We start from the raw sequence: 19,361 nt of genomic DNA on the forward strand, positions 1-19,361 counted from the left end.
CAACCAGGCTGGCTCCCACTCAGTCCTATGACCAGACCTAGCACAGCCACATGGTCAAACCAGGCTGTAATTCCCTAAGTAAAACCTACTTGGTCATGGCAAACATCAGAGCATTCTAGAGAAGAGTCAGGTTGATCACAACGTGCTCACTAAGTACAAATCTCCTTGTTCATCCAGTACTTGGTTGCAAGTTACGTAGCTGAGAAGCCTGTTAAAGAAAGCAAATAGCACCTGTGCCAAGCCCTGCCGTCCTCCAGCAGTAAAAGATATTAATAGTTTCCAGCTCTGCAGTTTGCATGGTGGCTTGCCAAAGCTCACCTGCTCTGTGTGAAACGGGAGGCTGCTCACTGCTGGTCACTGAATAAAAGGCTGGTTTGTAAGAGACAAAACTGGGGGAATTTTTTGAATTCCAAAAATAGACAAGGGGAGGGGGGGGGGAAGTGTGCCAGCAAGATGGATCTCATTTCACTTCCCAAATCCCTCTGGTCTCCAGTGTTCATTCTTCGCTCTTAATGTTTCATGCTATGGCTTATTTTAGTCTCCTTAGTGGAAAGTTGAAAACATTTACTTAAAGGCAAAGCTTCAGCTGGCATAAACTGTCACAGCTCCCTTGGCTTCGGTTGCCCTCCGCAGACAAGCTGCCCTTTAGCATTTAAATTGCTTATTAGAAAGTGGAAAACTGCATTGCTTGAAGTCATCTGCAGAGACTGAGGAGAAAGGAATATAAAGGAAGGGCTCTCAGTGTGGATTTCAGCTGAGAAACACTCTTTCCCTGTGAACACATACAAATACAGAGCACTCCTGGCACACACTGCTCTTCAAGTCTTTCCTCAGATACCCTCCATAGCAGCCCTGAGGGGCTGGTGATGTCCTGTCTTGCTGGGCAGAAGGAGTGGAGGCTGCAAGCATCTCTTGCAGGACAATACAGGCTGATGAGCACCAGCAGTCTGGAGCCATGTTAAATGGCCATGCCCAAATGATGCTCCTTTGTACCAGATTCCTGCTTTGCTGCGTTGTTTTCTTGGCCTTCAGAAAAACCTCACATTAGGGCATTGTAGGGTGGTCCAGGTCTCAAAAGTATCAGTGGTCCCTAATGTGCAAGTCCCTCTTCCTCTTCTTGCCTTGCACATCAGATTTAGCTCTTGGGCTTCAGACCTCCTGCTCTAGCACAGCCCTGGTATCACACAGGGGTAAAGCAATGCTGTCACAGCTGCTATTCAGCTCAGTGTTTTTACAAGGAACATCTGCAACCTCTTCTTTTTGTTCAGCACATCCTGAAGGGGAAAAAGGAAATCGGCAAAGGTGCAATGTGTTTTTCTTTACTGTCAAGTTTAACAAACAACAGCCATCTGAGCTTCCACCAGTTTACGATGTTGGGTTCCTGCACTCATCCCTCTGTCTTGTGTGTCCTGACTTAAATGGAACCAACCTCACTCACTTCAGCAGGGCCTTTCCAGATTGACACCAGCCTGACTAAGACCAGAGGAGACTGCCAGAGCCCAAAGGATGGGAACAGTTATTTTGCCAGCACCCTGGCTGGATCTGTGTCCCAGTAGGAATGCGTACACTTCCCTTTGCTGTTGCAATGGCACCAGCGCGTTGATGAACTGCAGTGCTGGTATTTACCCCTTAATTACTCCCATGACTCGCATTAAAGTAACATTTTTCCATGGAAACAAACACAAGCAAAGCTGACACCACTCAAACTGCTTTTACTCTGAAAGACATCCTGCACTTTGGGGTTTGAGGGTGGCAACTCTGGAGACTGCTCCACGTTCCTGGTGCCAAGGGTTGCCAGAGTTAGGAGGAATAAGACTCACCGGGCACTCACTTGGTCTGGCATAGGGAGGAAGGGTTAAAGTTGCCTGTGTGGGGCTGAGGATCACTCAGCACACTGTGATTTTGGGGGAGATTAATGCTAAGCATAGCTCAGGACAGGGCAGTTCCTGTCCATGATGGTTCCTGGGTGTTCTTGTGACATGTTCGCCTGTGGATGTTCTTGCCAGGACATCCCCTCTGTTTGATTCCCCATGGGCATCTCAAGCTGGGCTGTGCTCATTGTTTTTACTTGTCTCAAGAGGCTCAGTCAAGGAGAGCAGCATGAGTGCCATTCCTGGATCTTATCTGGAGGCATTCATCCTGTTCCATGCATCGTATCGGTTGCAGGTGTCACAGTTGGGAGGGATCATCCTTGGCTGAGTCAGTCGTTCAAATAACTAACAAAATAATTAGCTGGCAGGTCTCAGCTGCATCGTTGAGGCTAATCTAGCCTCGGTTCTTATGTGGAATCCTCATGAACTTCAGTCCTCTGAAGCTCTTCCATTGTCCTTTACCCTCATAAAGCAGTATCCACATGGATGACCACTGGATAGTCAGGAGGCAATTTTTTCTTTTACAGAACTGGACTGCCTTGCACTGGATTTGTCAGCAATCACCCTGGTTTTGTTCATCTGTGGAGCCAAGAGAAACCAGGCAGAGAAAAAGCTCTTTGTCTGATTTCTGTACTTACAGATGCCAATATTCACAGCAATGAGATGCCTTTGGTGATAGCATCCCCGTGCCTTCTCATCCTGCAGAGTAGGAGCAGGAATTCCTCATTCCTCAGAGCTGTATTAAACCCATCCAGTGAGGGTAGTCCTTCCCAAGGCTTTGCCATAGGCAGTGCTGCAGTGGCAAAGCGAATGCATCCTCATTGGAGGGTATTGCTTAGCCTGCCCACAGCCTAAGGAGAAGGAGAATGGCTACACACCGTCTTCCCACGGCAGAGAATTGCAATGTCGAGTACAGATGTAAATACAGGAGTGCTCAGAGCCCTCAGCCAGGCAACTGCTACACAGTCATGTAACCCAGACCATTCCTGCTCCAAAATCATGGAAAAGGCAAGAGCAAGCAGATGGATGGAGAGAGGAAGGATGTGGAAGTACAGGGTGATGAGAGCAGTGGCACTGTCGCAGCATCCAGGGCCAGGATGCATCTGCTTTGCTTTGCTCTGGGATTTGCTTCACACCGTGCGGAAAGCACAGGATGATGGAGCTGAGGGAGCAGAGCCGTGGGAAGCTTGAGCAAGCCTGGCTCCAGGCAGGCGGTGTGATGCTACTGCCACTGCACGTTTTAGGGGGCTGTATGATTTGATGTGGAGTCTGATAAAGCTGGCTGGTAACTTGCTTACACTTTGTGCAGGCAAAGTTGCCTCCATGTTATACTTCTGTGCTCCCCAAACACTCCCCTTTGATTTTGCAAAGTGGTATAAATGGTATAAAAAATGCAACTTTGGCTGTGCAGCATTCCCAGGAAATGCCTACAGAAACTGTCTGCACAGGGAACATTGACAAAGGGAGTATGGGGAGGGAGGCGAACCCCAACAGACCTGGATTCCTCGAGCCCATGTGCAGCTTCTTCCTCTCCAGTTCCTCGGGGCTGTTGGCTGGCTTTTCCCAGGCCCCACACATTACAAATAGCTTTCATGAGGGCTTGTCAGCCTCCCACCATGCCAGAACCCCATCAGGCTCCTCTCCTCTGAAGAAGAAACTTGTAAAGGCTCAGTAGCCACGACTGAAGCCAGAAACTGGGCCAGCACTCAGTAACTGCCGGGCTTTTCTGACAGCCAGGCCCTGAGGAAACCCTTTTCCCTTTTTCTTTTCCCCCTACACAGTGGAGTAGAGCTGGGACTGAGTCACTGATATAACATCAGGCTGAATAGGCTGCATGTATCTTCCCTAGAGGACTTCTGTCTGTGTCTGCCTTCTTTATCTCTGCCAAGGTGCTGATCACCAATGTGTGCCTCATAGAACTGTCTCCCATAGGACTGATGGAACCTCATTCCATGGGGATTTTCAATCCAGGCTGCAGAAAGGACTGGGATGGAGAGAGCTGGAAACAAGCCTTTCATGGCAGAGAAAGAGATGGAGCAATCACACGGTTCTTCCAGCAGGCAGGGCTATTTAGCTTGGACAGACTGCAGCCTCCCTTGTACCAGGAGGTGGCTCTGCCCAATGTCCTTGTCCTCCCAGGATGCCGAAACATCAGCTAACTAACACCTACCTAGGTTTTCTTTTCCCTGCAGGTTGGTGAGTGGTGACACCAGCAAGTAACTTGTGTTTTCACAGGCAGGGGCTCCAATCTTGCTCCAGAAAAAGAGCTTAATTGCCTCTTGCTTCTCCTGAATCAGGGACATGTCTTGAGCCCAGCAGCTTCAAAGACACGTCCCCCACACTCTATCATAACAGCATTTAGAAAGCAGTTTGAATGTCTTCCAGCTGGTCTCATGTTACAGAGATCCCTATCAGCACCCGGGAGGAAAGAATTAGAAAGAAAAACAAGCATGTCTTTAAACTTCAGAAAGAAAAAGAAAGCGCAAAGAGAAAGGCCACGTGAAAAGCACTGATGGAGCCCAGCGACTTCCAGGCAACGTGCTCTTTTCCTAGGGTTGTTTGAGGTGGAAAAGAGTCTAATGATTGGGTTTTCTTGTGTCAGCTGCAGACTTTGAGCACGAATGGCAGATTGCATCAAAGCCAGATGAATCTGCACAGGTACTGTCTACATGACCTCCCTCCCAGCCATCGGAAATGAGCACCTAATGTGAGCATTAATAGGTAGGAGCATGTGCCTGTGGAAGCAGGGAGGCCCCAGAGCAGGCAAGACAACACACATGGAGCTTCAAATGTATCTGCTTAGCTCTTCGTGGCAAACTCCTCTCATGCCCCTCCCAAGGGATTTGTGTGACCCTCTCTTTCCCCAGAAAAGCACCACAGTTGCAGCCTTTTCCCTTTTACCAGATCAAGTCAGGCTCGGGTAAGCAGTGGGAAAGCCTGGAGCAGGCAGCTCCCTTGGTAGCAAAGAGCTTCCCGCACCCAAGACACTCCTCAAATCTCAGCCAGGCTTTTTTGTTGTGGTTATTGCTGAGCTGCCTCCCCTGGTGTCGCTGTCCTGCACCCCAGCCCAAGCCCTGCAGCCATCCTCAGCATCTTCCCTTTGGTACACAGACTGACTCGCTGACATGTGGGCAACTCCTTTTCAAGAACAGATACCCCCTGTTTCAAAGAGCAAAGTCTCTCAGGCAGCTGGGGAAAACTGGCAAAGGACACAGACTCAATTTGGTTTTGCTTTGCAATCCCTGTGGTTCTTCACACGAAGAAGCCAGTGGCATGAGATGGGCCTTGGGGACCAGAAGCTGGTGCCTTTGCATGTTAGAAACCATTTCCGTTAGCAAGCCTTACAAGCACTGTCTGTTCCTGTATTTGTGATTCCCACAGTGCTGTTTTTCTGCCTTTCCCAATACTTTCTCTTCCTTTGTATTCAAGTCTGCTGATGGGCCCAGCCTCTTAGCTGGCTCTCATCAAAGGAGGGCATTATGTGATGCCAGCACTTCTCACACGGTTCTTTTCTCCATGAAATTTCCATTATGACTGGAAAAAAGCCTGGCAGCTACTCCCTCAGCACTCTGATAGCCTTTGGTTGGTTATCGAGCTATTAATCATAATTTAATTGTCTTCACTTGCTCTAAGTGAAAAAGATGGATAGATACATAGCAAGATATAAGTATGAAAAGGGGGGAACAATATGTGGTGATTACTGGCCCAAGGCTAGTTGGAAGGGGTGGGAAATTGCTTTGAGCTGCACCAATTTACACCTTCCAAGATACTGACTCTCTCTGACAGTGAAACATTTCTCACTACCAGAACCCAATCTATTGTCTGCCTGGGTTGAGTGTGCAGCTAAAGGAAAGTTCACAAGATGCAATTAGAGCAAAAGTTACAGATTGATGTTTCAGCTTCTAAGAGTCAAAAAAGAAGGGAACTTGAGCATATGTAACTTCAGAGACCAACCTAATCTTCCTCTCTTGCTGAGAAGATTCACATAGCAACAGTGAATGGGGCTTTCTTCAATTTGCTTTATCCTGTGTGTATTTAAGATAACCCTTTTTTCCCCCAGAATTTCATTTAGCTACTCATACTACAAACACAAGGACAGATGGTCACCAGATCAAACTTAATCAGCATTCTGTATGCTGGATTTGGAGCTTAGAAATTCATCTGGTTCTAGTAAAGCATAGTCTGAAACCTGCCTGATGTTTAACTGAACCACAGAATTGTATTACATTTCTAAGCCTCTCCATCCTCACAAGAGATTGAGAAGGGAACCATCGGGCATTTTTAAAAGGGGTTGATTAAGAGTTTAATTATGAGAGATCAAAATCTGCTGTTACTTGTGCCTCACTGGAGAACAGCGTTTTTAACAGCAGACTGCAGCCCAGTCTTACCCATTTGTTTCTTCCTGAATTTCACCACAGGGCTAAATCCAGCCCTGGGATAAGAGGATGCAGGATAAGAATAAGGATAAGAGGATGCAGTTGTGTTTACATCCCCATACACCACGCTGAATTCAAGGTCTAGACCTTGGCGGTGCACCCTCAGTCAAGGCAATTTGAACTATTTTCCCATGGCTTCTTCTCATTCCTCTTCTCTTCAAGCTCTTCCTTTTTCTGCCTCTCGTTGCTGTTAATTGTTACCCACGTCTGAATTCCACATGAGTGCCTCCATCCCAAGGAGTTGATGTTACATAGACAGGACATGCAACCAGCTCCCCGAGGCCTGCAGAGAAGGGCTTTCAGGCTTCATCAGCCTTTTAGGCTTCTACATGCTCATGAGCACAAAGGTATCCAGGTGCATCAAAAGTCTCTTTTGCCTGAAGTGAACACAAGGTTTGACCCCATGTCCTTAAATCCTCTGTCCTTGAAGCTGCTGTGGTGATCTTTTTGTCCTCCCTCTTCAAAAACACTCAGCTATTTTATCCCTCATTGCCACAGTCTGTTAGAGATGTGTATACCACTGCATTGAACTTTGCTGCTTCTATTTGCATAACTGTGGCATGGGGCTGACTGGCCAGAAACCAAAACCCACTCTGAACGGCACAGAGGCGACAGCCATCTGTGTCTTTTTCACGTTGGGTTTCATTGTTTTAGGATCAAATCCAACCGCTGCAACCTACAGTAACTCTAGACTTTGCCGAGCTTTCCATACAGCACGGTCTGCGGTTTCACTGTGGAGAAACAAACCTGGAAAAAAACTTGTTGGACTGGATCAGAGGTATTTTAGTTAGTGCTGCAGGAGCTGCCAGTGGTGAGCATAGCACTCCCAGAGCATGAATGACCGAGTGGTGTTTCATTCTGTGCACGTTAGACTGTTTAATCCTAACTCGGCGTTATGGTTGCGCTGGGCAATTTGCTCCTGAGATGTATTTCCATTGCCATGTAATAAATAGGAATGTTCTTTATGAGCTACTCGTGGATGGAAGGCATGTAGTGGTTGCTAAAGGTTATTCTGGTGATGTATATTCAAAGCCCTCCTGTTTGGCATTAATTAGCACAATGTACTATTTTGCAATTTCCCAGCACAGACACATCCCATTCCTCCACCCAAACCAGACAGATACAATCCCTCCTTCACATGAAGCTTGTGTATTCCCCACAACTCCATGGCAAGGAGCATTGAGCAGGTTTGGAGGATGCAGGGTTTTTTTGCATTACAAAAGCCAACCATTTCCAACAGGCCTGAGGCTGGGATCTTCCTGAAGGTCTCTCTTATGGGTCCCAAAAGCCCAGTGCCATTAGCTGGGGGCAATTAGAAGCCCTAGATTTGCCATGTGGGCTGGTGTATTGCTGATGTCCAGGTTGAAGTTTGCTGGTTGCAGGAAGTTGATGCCCACAGGAGCTCAAGCCCCTTAAGGGACTGATGGGAGCTGGTGACCCACGCACTGATTTGAACTCTTCATGTCACAGCACTGGGAGGAACTGGTGTAAACCATTCCCTTATGTGTTTCCTATTTCTCTGGGCTTCATTGCTCCAAGCCTACTACAGCTCTTTCCTAATGCAATATGTAGGAGGCAAATGCATAAGAGATATTATGGGCCTGGATTCTGCCCTTGCTGAAGGCCAAGAGAGAAGGGGATACTTGCACTTCTACTTATTTTATCCCTGTTAGGTGTCTGAAAAGCATCTGCTACCAGCCCCAAGCTGCAGGGATAATTAAATGCTGCACCAACCAAGCTGCCAAAAGATGAAAACATAGCTATAAGCAGATGCTGTAATTAGGAAAGTACCAACTCATATCCTCCTTCTGCTTAGGCAATCCACCACGGGTAGGTTGCCCTGCTGTTCATGGCTTCTGAGTTCCTTGCCCTAAACTGAGAGTGCTTTTTCCCCTGACTTTGATGCACTGCTATTCTGTGTCCTCAATACAAAGGCTCCTTTTTGCTTCTTTCTCATGAGTGGTTGTATCTTGCCTCACATAAGGATTACTGGCCTTAGAGTACTCCTGGAGTACTGTCTCTTCTCCATTAATCTCTTACACAAGAGCCATTCTCTCTACACGGTGTGAAGTAGGTCCTTTCCTGTGACTGATGAATAGCTGGGACAGCATGAAGCACTGATGCAGCAGTTACAGTCCTGCAGCTATAACCCACTGCACCCGCTGTAAGGAACAGCCACTGTTGGAGCCTGCCTCCAGCATCACCATCCCCATGACATCAAAGCTTCACTGCAACTCAGCCTTGCTCAGCACCATGGTTTCTGCACACTTTCCCCAGTGCTGTAACAGGCAGGCTTCTATGCACCAGTTAATTCTGTTTCTGACGCCTCCAGCCTCCCTCCAGATACATTTATTGAACTCAGACATGCTGCAAGTCAGATGCCAACAACTCCCAAGCCAAGAAGATGCAGCGCTCCTTCTGCTTGCTCTGTTTTCCTGTGAACTTTGTCAGTTTTTGCTTGTTTCTCTGTGACCTTTGGAGCCCGTTCAAAGTCATCTGCCTTTTGCTTTGATTTAATTTCAGCCTAGTGCACGTTGCCAGCTGATTTGTTGCCTGCTTTTACACATCGCCAGCAAATCACCACCTCTTCGTATTGTTTAGGCAGTCATCAAATCTCGGCTTGCCAGCTCCTTTTGTTAATGGCCTAGGAGGGATTGTTACATCTCGCTGATGTGACCAGAAAGGGACCAGAAAGCTGCTTAATTCCAGCTAATAAATCTTTAAAGCCCAGTGTGGGGCTTTTATGGCCGGAGCAGGGTCTGGCCTATGCTATGGACCCTGGCCTATATATATATCTGCTCTACCTCATCCTCCCAGTGGTGAGCAGGGAACTTCAGCTTGCTTCAATGGAGCAAGCACTGGCTCCATTGTGCTAGAAATGTTGTGCCAGAGATTTGGCTTGTGCTGGTTCTGGGATGGAGTCAGTTTTATTGTGGATCTCCTGGGTCACCTCCTACAGTTGGTCCTGGTTACAGGCAGTCTGGGATCAATGGGAGGTAAAGGAGCCTGATGGCTTACAGCTATGGTTACTCCTGCAATGTTAGCAAGAGCTGGGGTGGACATGGGAGCCTCAGGTGAGGTGCAGAGTCCACAGGCCATGTTCAGGCTCAGCTCCAGCACCACACAGCCCACAAAGCGCTGCTTCCATACCTGGAAGGCTCTACCTTTTTCATGTGTTCCTCAGGAGAGCTATACTGAGCCTCATTTGTGGTGAAAGGCAAGAGTACTGTATGTTTTTCTGCACACTTGTCTGTTTTGCCTTTACAGCTCCAGGTATCGTGCTCAGTGGCTCATTTAAGACCAAGATTTCCTTTGTGGTCCAGGAGTAAAATCCATATTTCCCTCCAATACAGAGGACAGCCAGAAGGGAAAATGAGAGCACAGCTGACCAAAACCCAGACTCATCTGGGCACCATGGGTATCTACAACTGCATCATTCAGGACCTGAGGTATGTATTTATAGACACAGTATGCATAGCTTTAAGCTATTCTGACTCCATTTTCTCTGTATGGGTCCCCAAGTCCCTAAATAGGTGATTTAAAGAAGTAAGTGCTTATTGTGATGATTTTACACAGCACAGGGGGTCTGTGGGCCACGTGGGCTCTCTTGAGAAGGGCTAAGCTGCACTGGGTGCTTCTCATCCTGCTGATCCACTGCCACAAAACTGCTCACAGCCTATGTGTTAGCACAGTGGGGCTGTGGGCTCCAACCCTGGCTTGTTCTGCATGGCTCAGTCACCCCAGGTCTGCACAGCCAAATAGCGAGGGACTTTAATGTTCCTCCAGGCCATCAGAGCAGCCAGACAGGCTGCAGAGGTCAGGGATTAGTCCTGGCTTGGCTTCGCTGTGCTCTCTTGAGCTCAATCTGAATCTCAAATGTGCCATGTCTGCAGTTCCACATCTGATCCAGACTGAATCTCATTTGCCTGCAAGCCCTTGCAACAGAGAGCTCAGTGCAAGCTTGGTAACCTCACGTTTGCCAAAGTTTTGCCTTTTGCACTGAGATCTCTGCTGCTGCCATCGCCCATGAAGCCAAGCCAGCCCATATGTCCTCCAGCCACTCATGGAGTCATGCACTCCAAAGCAATAGATCTGGGGGGTCACAGGCACTTACCCGTCCCAGGGACCCCAGCACAGCCAGCCTGCAGGATTTACAGCGTGTTGCAGGCATATCCCAAACATCTCATGAAAGGCCAAGGACAAAGGCACCACCAGAGAGCCCTGGGGCTAGAAAGCAGCGTGGGACAAGCCCATCTCTTGCTGTTCCAGTGCCCACGTGTGGCCAAGCCCTGAGTCTTTCCCTCTTTTGCTTTGATGCATCCAAATGCAGCGCAAGCTCTTTACAAAGAAAGCAAGTGTCCTCTGCTGGCTGCAAGCACAAAATGCATGTGGTGGTACCCTGGCTAGGGATAGTATTGGAGCAGGGATGTGTTCTGTGGAGTTTGTTTTAAAGATGCACGATAAACCAGCTGTGAAATGGAGCTACAAGCTGGCTGCTTGCAGCATGGACAAAGGAAGAGGGTCAGGGTCTGTGTGCCTTTGGGATGCGGATGCAGGGCAGGGTGCAGCCCTTCTCCCACAGCCCCATTTCTGGGGTGGGAACCCCAAATAGGTCCCCAGGTAAGGTGTGAGATGGTGGAGGCTGGAAGAGGGGCAGGAGATCAGAGGTGCCCAAGGCACAGGAGCAGAGGAACTCTTGATCAGCACAAAGCACATTTTGGGCAGTGCCTGCAGAAGAGATGTAAGAGCAGGGGCCAGAATCCAGCTTGAGTTTGTTCTCTGTGTTTCTGAAATAATCCCTCAGAGATCAATGGGGTTTCACATCTTTCCCCATCTGTTCTTAATCTGTTCACTTGACAGATGCCAAACCACCATACCCCGTATGGAAAAACACAAAACAAAATACAAAGCCTTCTATCTCTTCTGGTTTTATTCAGAAATGTTCCCCGCAGCCTGGCTCTGTTCATCCCCCAAACATATGTGGAGGCCCAAGGAAGAACCTGCACTAGGGACAGCTCTGCTGTCAGCAGGGTTTTCACAGGAAGGGGTGGTGAGGGCACAGACTGTACCTGATGGAGCAGCTTTGTGTTCATGCAAACCTGATGACTCAGGTCGGTGACTATCTGCTGCTGGCATCCCTCTGCTGCCAAGAAGCCTCTACCAGCATCCTGGTCCTGCTGTTCCAGGCACTGCAGACTTGTACAGCAGGAGAGTCCTGGCCAAGGTGGAGATGGGCAGAGAGGAGGGAACTGCCCTGCTAAAGGTCACAGAGCAGACAGGGCCAGAAGGAAAACCAGTACCTCAAACCCCCCAAAGGCTCCAGTCAGTTGGTCAAGCAGCCTCTCGTCCCAGTGTTATCTCAGAGTTCATCCCTGCAAAATCCATTGAGGATGTGAGTAACAGCCCTTTAATGGTACCCATGAATACTTTATTTAAGGCTGAGACTGAGTGACTACAGCACTGTCATTACCAGTACTCGAACCAAGTCATCTCTGATAATAAATAATACAGGATAACTCCCAACATCTAAAATCATTCTATCCTAAGCTGTTTCCATCCTCATCCTATCGATCAGAAGGTCTGAGTGTTTGCAACAGCTCATACAGGAAATGGTCTTCAACTTTCTTCTTTCCAGATACTGAAACTGGCTCTTTTCGGGACACTACCATGTAATTTACAGCTCTGTCACTAGTTCCTTAATAGTTCCCAGGTTCTTTGGAATCCTTTGAAAGTGAACATGATAAAAAGATATGAGCTGAGACTGACCACAAGTTTCTTGTCTGCAGGTTCCTACGTGCCTTTTCTGGTCTTTTCAGCAAGCTAATGGAAACAATTCTGCATCTTCAAGGCAAGATGATGAAGTTTTCAAGTTTCCCTGACTTGTAACAACAAAGAACTGATACAGCTCCACAGCAGCCAAATGCCAGCACATCTCCACATCTCAGCTTTACCATTAGCCTCAGGTAAGAGAGGGGAGAGATTTCCTCTTTGCATATCATTTGCTTAATCAATCTGAAACACAATCCTGCCAGTCTGAAACCAGGTTTGAAACAGTGACAGCTAAACATCTGCACAATCTGTCCATCATCCCAAGGATGGGGTATTTTATAAGGTTTGGATGAGCAAACAGGAAGGATGGGAAAAGATTCAGCAGCTCTGATAGGAAAGGGAAAAAGGCACTGGTGTGGGCTGTTCACATCACAGCACACCCTGCCCTATTCAGACACTGCTTCACACCAACACAAACCCATGTTAATTTAATAAATGAAAACATCCTGTGTCTCCCCAGTTTGGCAAAGGTAGGACGTGGAGTGAAGGAGATCCCCTTTGCTTACTCTGCATGTTTTACCAGTTATCCCCAAACTCCCTGAAATGTCAAGAGAAAGATCAACAGAGCAAAATATAATCTCAAAGAGAAACACAATCTTTTCTAAGATGTCCTCACAGCAGCAATCATCACAAAAACACAAACCCGAGGTTTGTAAAAATCTAGCAATAAAACCACAGACATCTTTACAACTCCAAGACAGACAAGCACAAAACCCCTCCCAGATACAAGGAGAAAAACTATTAACTGGGGAACATCTAATTGGCTTACAGCGTGCAGAAATAAAAAGAAGCCACACGTGACACCAATTTGCAGGCCATTAACAATCACCATCAGGGAAGATAAAATCAAATCCCTTCATTTTGTCTCACCTAGAGACCGTGGAGCAGCTGAGCTGTACGGAGGTGGAATGCTGCACTTAGGGGCAACTATGTGGTTTAGGTTCATAAAGCAAGCTTAGGTCTTTGTGCTGCTTCCTGGTCATTTAAAGGCCTTTTCTTTGCAAGACAATTATAGGCATCTGTACTTCCCCAGCTAACAGCATGTTCTGTTCCACAGGAATAGAGATCATCTCTCTTAAAATATGAGGCAGGCCCTCAGGCAATGTAGCTCAGCATCCCAGTGTGCTCTAGCAGGTTATTTAATATTTTCATGCCTTGACTCTTCCATCAGCAAAAGGAATCTTGTATTTCTCCCACTCTGTTCAACCAGGTTTAAAGCTCTTCACATGAGTACTGCTTATTATTAGGAGGCAATAGAGGACCTGTGGCAGCGGAGGGCTGGTTGTGTGCAAGGTAATCAGACTCATCTGAGTATAGAGCAGGATTATAAAGCACAGCTGGTTTGGTGGAGGACTTTCTGCACCCCCTGCAATCATTTAGCGTGGTACTTTCTTGTGTGCTTGACTTTACTCTTTGGTACAGGATTTTGAATTGCCCACCTGTTTGCCTGTATTGCTGGGGGAGGCAGGCATCAGCTTGCTGAGATGATGGTACTGATCCAGCTATTGACAACTGCAGTGACTTGTCTTTTCCTCTGTCTGCCATGGAAATAAACCCATGTGATAGCAGTGATGGGAAATTACTCAGAGGAAAAAGAAGTTCAATGTAGGCAGAGTAAACACAGCCTCAGCCTAGTACCATACAACTGTCAACTCACATTGCAGTAGGCTTCTTGATGCTGGTAATTTAACGATTCTTTGGCCCAAGGGTACATCTCCCACTGCAAATCTGCTTCTTCGAAGCCGCTTTATCACTGACCTGAAAGGAAGCAGTCATGGGTCGGGTGTACATGTATGTGATGAGAGCTAATGCATGGTAACAGCTACAGCACATCTAGCAGGTCTGACAAAACAGACAAGGTTCTGTAGGAGTATTTTGCTCCCTGAACATAAAGGTCACTGGCCTTTTTCCTGATGATACTGGATGCAATACAGTAGGCAGAGTCTGGGCATATATATATATAAACCTGTCAGTGATTACTTACATACATTGGATTTTTATTTTTATATATATATACACATATAAATCCTTATAAACAAAATTATAAACAAAATGCAGATGTCAGGTCTTCTTTTGCCCTAGAAAAAAAAATGTTTGGTGTTCTCTTATTTATAGGCTATTCACAACTTGCCCTTTTTCCTTTGTGGACTGATTGTCTGTGTTCAGTTGCCTGGTTGAAGAGCTTTTTGAAAGCTGTTCTGGGCCTTAATCACACCCTTTCTGATTGAAATGGGAACCCTTACTCCCCAGGTTCCTGGGAAAGGCCCATGATGTGATTGAAAGGTGGGGACTGCTTTTGCCCCTGTTTGTACAATCACAGAATTCTGGCTAACAGCCATCTCATGAATTAATGCTGAAAAATAATGGATTTTCTAAGAGACTGGTTGGTAAAGTGGAGATAAGGGAGTTGAGTAAGGGGCTGATGCCTTCTCCCAGCCAGCAGCTGTAGCAATGTTTTAGTTAGGGAGTAGGTCAATTCACTTGCACATTTAATGGATGAGATAAGAGCAGCTTGCACTAAATTAGCTTTCTGGGCAATGTACGATATCAGGGATGCAAAACCCTTCTGGCTGCCTGCCTCCTGTGCTAAAAACCACCACTGATGCTCCTGAGCATCTCACTATAAAGTACATGACCAGTAAGGCAATGCAGGCCAACGTGTCACCTTTGGGATACAGCTGACCACGCTCTGCTCAGCACTGCAGCATTAATGGTCAACCACACTGCAGCAGAGTTGCAAGGAGGTTCTTTGTGTTCTGCACTCCAAGTGCAGAGACCTGTACTTCTCTTAACAGCCTGCTCCCACCTTCTGCTCCTCCAGCCATGGATGTCAGGCTGGATCAGGCATCTCCTGGATCCTGACCAGCTTTCTCCAGTTCTGCTCCTCAACAAAAGTCTGAGCCTCAGTTTCAGCACTTGCCATCAGGTGTTACTTGTTCTGCAGCAGGAGGCCTCCTCTTATACCAGCAACCCCACTGGCCTCAGTTTTGTGCAAACAAAGGGAAAACAATAAATAAACCCAGTCTTTGCCTTAAGGAGCTGACAGCATCTCCCTTATTTCTCCCAGCTTCTGTAAATAAATCTTTGGTAATGTCACTGTTTTTCAGAGGACGATTACAGGAACTGTCCTCACTCCCTGACACTGATTTTTCCTGCCATTCACTGAGCTCTCCCCTCCCTCTCCAGTGCAGGGAGGAGTTTGTTAAGAACTAGATCTCATCTGATGGCTGCTAATTATCTTAGAGGCTGTTGGTAAGATGCAGTGAAGGGACCAAAGACAGCACTCAGGAACAGCCCTGTAGGAATGCTAGCTTGGCCCATGCCACTGCGCAGAATTAGGCCTTGAGTATTTTAACTGATGCTTTTCCAATAGGATATCTGATCACAGAGGTACTCAAGAAGGATCATTATAGAAGTCTCTATACACACACGTATATGTACATTTGGTTCTGACTTTCAAAATCCCCCTTTTAGAACAGAGAAGGAATCCCATCACCCTTCAGATTTTAACATTTTGGTTGAATTTCATCCTGGCTGTTCCCCACTCTGTGCCGAGCTCTGGGAAAGACTCTGCACTGTAACTTCCCCTTGCCCTACCCTCAGCACACTGCTATCAGGGCAGAGGACTTGCACAACAACCTGCAGGCTGCCTGCTTGCAAGGAGAGAGAGACACTCCAGCCCTGTCTCCTTCCTGACGGGGTCAATGAGAAGGTAATCCCAGATTCTCATCTCAGCCACACTGATCTAATTAACACTAACTCTTTGGGCTTTATGGAATGGAGGGTGTCTGGATTTAGATCTGCATTACCAGAAACAAAACCACGCCAGCTGTGCGTGTTGATATTGCAGATGCACGGCAAAGAGGAATAACATCCGTGTGCAGTGACACAGAAAGGTGATTGAACTTTTCTATTCCCAGCTCTGCAGCTCTTTTCTGCCCCCTTAATCTGTGCTCTTTAACAAACAAAACAAGCAAAGGAACCTTAAAAGCAAAGAGCCAGCAAGAGTGGGAAGATGCACTGCCTCTAACATCCTGGAAAATCCCTCTCCCAGCTCCTGGTAGAGCCTGGGAGCACACCCAAGACCACATAAAGGAGGGGTAGGAGGCAGATCATCTGAGACAGACAGGACAGGATCAGCCTTGCCCTAACCTCTTCCTGACGTCTTCCTGCACTCATCTCCCATTAGCTTAATTAGCATGGGCCTTTTAAAATATATGGCCCCTATACCAAGTACACACCAATTGTCCTCATCCTCTTACCTGGTCCCCTTCTCCATCCCCAGATGGCACAGAAAGCAGAAGAGCCAGAGCTGGTGCTGCTGCTGTCAGCGCTGCTGGGAGCCCTCATTCCTCCACGCTGTGTCACACTGTCTGCCCAGGCTTTGCAGCCATTTGATTTATTCCTATATATAAACTCTGGAGATTCTTCATGCCAGCAACGTGGCACATTTCCAGTGCAGCCAGGCCAGCCTGTGGACAGCATGGAGGGCTATGTAGCAGGGATCAGAGCCATCCTTCCTCTGGTCCTGAGACAGACTGGCCAACCTGTGACTCTCCGCTTAGCAATGAGGTCCTGGCAGTCCCTGCAGATGGTATCATCCCATCAAATCCAGGCAAATCCACCTGTGTAAGGCGTTCCCCACTCTGCAGAGCTTGACCATATGGCTGAAGAATAAGATGTGAAGGGACAGAGTCTTTGAACTGAAGTTCAGAACTCAGGTCCTCAGATCTGGAACCTCCTTGCTGGGTTTTCTGCCTTATCCTGTCAAATCACGAGAGTTAAGAAATCTGGATTTTATCTCAGATTCTCCATGGATTTTCTTTCTGACCCTGGGATGGTTGCTTAGGGCCAGTCTTTGACAGGATGCCTGCACTTTGACAGGAATTTGTAACTGCATGAAGCACTGATAATTCCCCTATGGAAGTACAACCCACAGGCAACATAGGGCTTAAGGACTGCTACATGTAATGGCACAGCTCTTTGTGATCTCTGATTCTGGTGGAGCAGAAACAATGTGAGATTTTACTGCAAAATGCTCGTATCTCAGAGCCCTTCATTTGTACTTTGATGGATTGGGGATTTGAAATTCTGGGGGAAATCCCTTGGCTATCTCCAGAGTTCAGGAGTTGTGGCTGGGGCCAGAGCTTCCTCCAGCCCCTCTCTTTGCACATAGGAGACGCTGAGCTATAATTAACTGCATTACACAGCAGCCTCCAGGACTTCTAAAGAGTCTTGCAGATATTGATGTCACGTAATTACCATGCTCGCAGCACCCTGCAACACCAAGATATTCCCATTTTAAACATGAAGGAACTGGGTCAGATCAGTGGGCCACTCACCTGGAGAGGGGCAGCAGATGTTCCTGCTGAAATGGAGCAGCCTTGGAAAGGGTGACAGGTAGGGGTGACATTTGCAGGCTGAAACATCACAGAACTGAAAACTTCAGAGAAATCAGGGGGAACATGGAAAAACGCTTAGGGACTATTTCAATTTATTTCTGAATGAATATATTTCCACCCCTTTGTTTCCAACACGTTTTCCTTACATGAGGTACAGGGATGTATTTCTGTTGTATGAATGTCACATCTTATGGCCTGTTAATATAAAGCACTTTCTTTCCAGCAACAGTGGGGGGTTTCCTTCACCTGTGCGATGTTATTAGGGATCCATATTGAATGTAACATCCTCCTGTGTTCCCTGACAGGGTGATTCAATGGCAAATGCATTTCTCTTTTGACACAGGTCCTCACTGAATCAACTTCTCAGTCTGGTTCATCACCTAATGGGATCACACGATCCTAAATTAAGAGTCCACATTTTATATAAAAAGGTGGAGAGATAAAATGGAAGGAAAACCACGAACAGGAGGTGATTTGTTCTCTGGGTCTGTGTCTGCCTGATGCTGCAAACCAGCATTTGAGTTCAGCCTGGCTTTGGCCAGCTCCTGCAGAGAGACATCCCAAAGGTGGGAATCGCAGCACTGGGAACTGCTAAGGACCACTGCATCCCAGGCTGATGTCACTGCTCACATCATCACTCTGGTGAAACACAGCAGCGGGCTCCTTCACACCATAGGACCTTTCTCCATCATTGCAAGTACACTTAAATCTCATTTTCACTTCCAAATCCCCATTCAAAACTGGACATCTTTGGGTTTAGCTTTGACTAAGAACTAATAAGCTTTCTTTAAAACATTTCCTTCTAGGCTACGTTGTGCTTCATATTTCCTGGCTCGAGGTGGGAAGCATGTGTGAAACCATCCTCCAGTTTCCTCACAACAGCATCACTCTGAAGGTAGGCAGAGCCACCAGCTTGCAACTTAGCACTGAATTTGATTGTGGTGAAGGTGTGAAACAGTTCTCTCTCTTGCGGATGATACTTCCCTTTCCTGAGAAAATTATCTCTAACTTCTAGAACCTTTAATCAGCTTTTTCTGTTGGCTGCTTGAAGAAATCAAGCTTCTCTCTCTTAATTTTGAAGTCCTTCATAATGAAGCATTTTCTTTCCGTTATAAACACAGAACAGACACTGTGTGCAAATCTGCATGCAATTGGGCTGCTCCTATGTGTGCAATGTCCTTGTGAGGGGCAAATCCCAACTGTACCAACCTTTCCATGCTCATTAGCAGTATGGGAATTCCTGTGCATGTCTGCCAGCACACACACTGTTCGTCTGAGCTTGTGTGCACCTGCCAGCACTATAATCGCAGTGACTATGGCATGTGGCATAATCTTCCACATGGTTTTATGCAGAAAATACAGATGTACAGAGCATCTGATATCATACAGCTGCACATTCAGGGCTTAACCCAACCCAGCTCATGTGCAGTCTTTTGCATGTGTTCATGCAGAAATGATATTGCAGAGCCAAAGTGAATACACTCATGAAATGGTTTGTGTTGGAAGGGACCTCAAAGCTCATCCAGTTCCAACCCCTGCCACGGGCAGGGACACCTTCCACTAGAGCCAGGTTGCTCCAAGCCCCTGTATCCAACCTGCCCTTGAACACTGACTGCCAGGGATGGGGCAGCCACAGCTTCTCTGGGCACCCTGTGCCATGTGCAGAGATGGGCACACCAGGAATGCCACCCTTGGCAGCTCACTCCACTTGGACCTGCACTCATTTCATGGAGCTTGCAGGGGGGGTAGAACTAAATGTTCTTAAGGTCCTTTCCAACCCAAACCATGCTATGATTTTATATATGTTCCAGTTTCCAGGCACT

The 19,361-nt window shown here is 47.2% G+C and overlaps 1 long non-coding RNA gene across 4 annotated transcripts in view; it reads left to right on the top strand.

Moving 5' to 3' along the window:
* The window catches only part of LOC133275924 (uncharacterized), a 48,207-nt gene extending 29,836 nt beyond the window's left edge, over positions 1 to 18,371 (top strand). The window contains exons 4-7 of one of the 4 annotated variants that reach the window (XR_009745731.1): positions 9,575 to 9,756; positions 10,761 to 10,834; positions 12,094 to 12,270; positions 17,882 to 18,371. This is a non-coding gene — a long non-coding RNA (uncharacterized LOC133275924). Of the gene's footprint in view, positions 1 to 9,574; positions 9,757 to 10,760; positions 10,835 to 12,093; positions 14,074 to 14,957; positions 16,344 to 17,881 lie in introns of those variants that run through there. The other 3 variants (XR_009745732.1, XR_009745730.1, XR_009745733.1) reach the window with 3 other exon arrangements.
* The last annotated feature ends 990 nt before the right edge of the window (positions 18,372 to 19,361 follow it).

The sequence above is a fragment of the Pezoporus flaviventris genome, unplaced genomic scaffold (genome assembly GCF_033815535.1).
Source record: "Pezoporus flaviventris isolate CSIRO_AGI_PZ_B2104156 unplaced genomic scaffold, CSIRO_AGI_Pfla_v1 ptg000041l, whole genome shotgun sequence".
Classification (NCBI taxonomy): domain Eukaryota; kingdom Metazoa; phylum Chordata; class Aves; order Psittaciformes; family Psittacidae; genus Pezoporus; species Pezoporus flaviventris.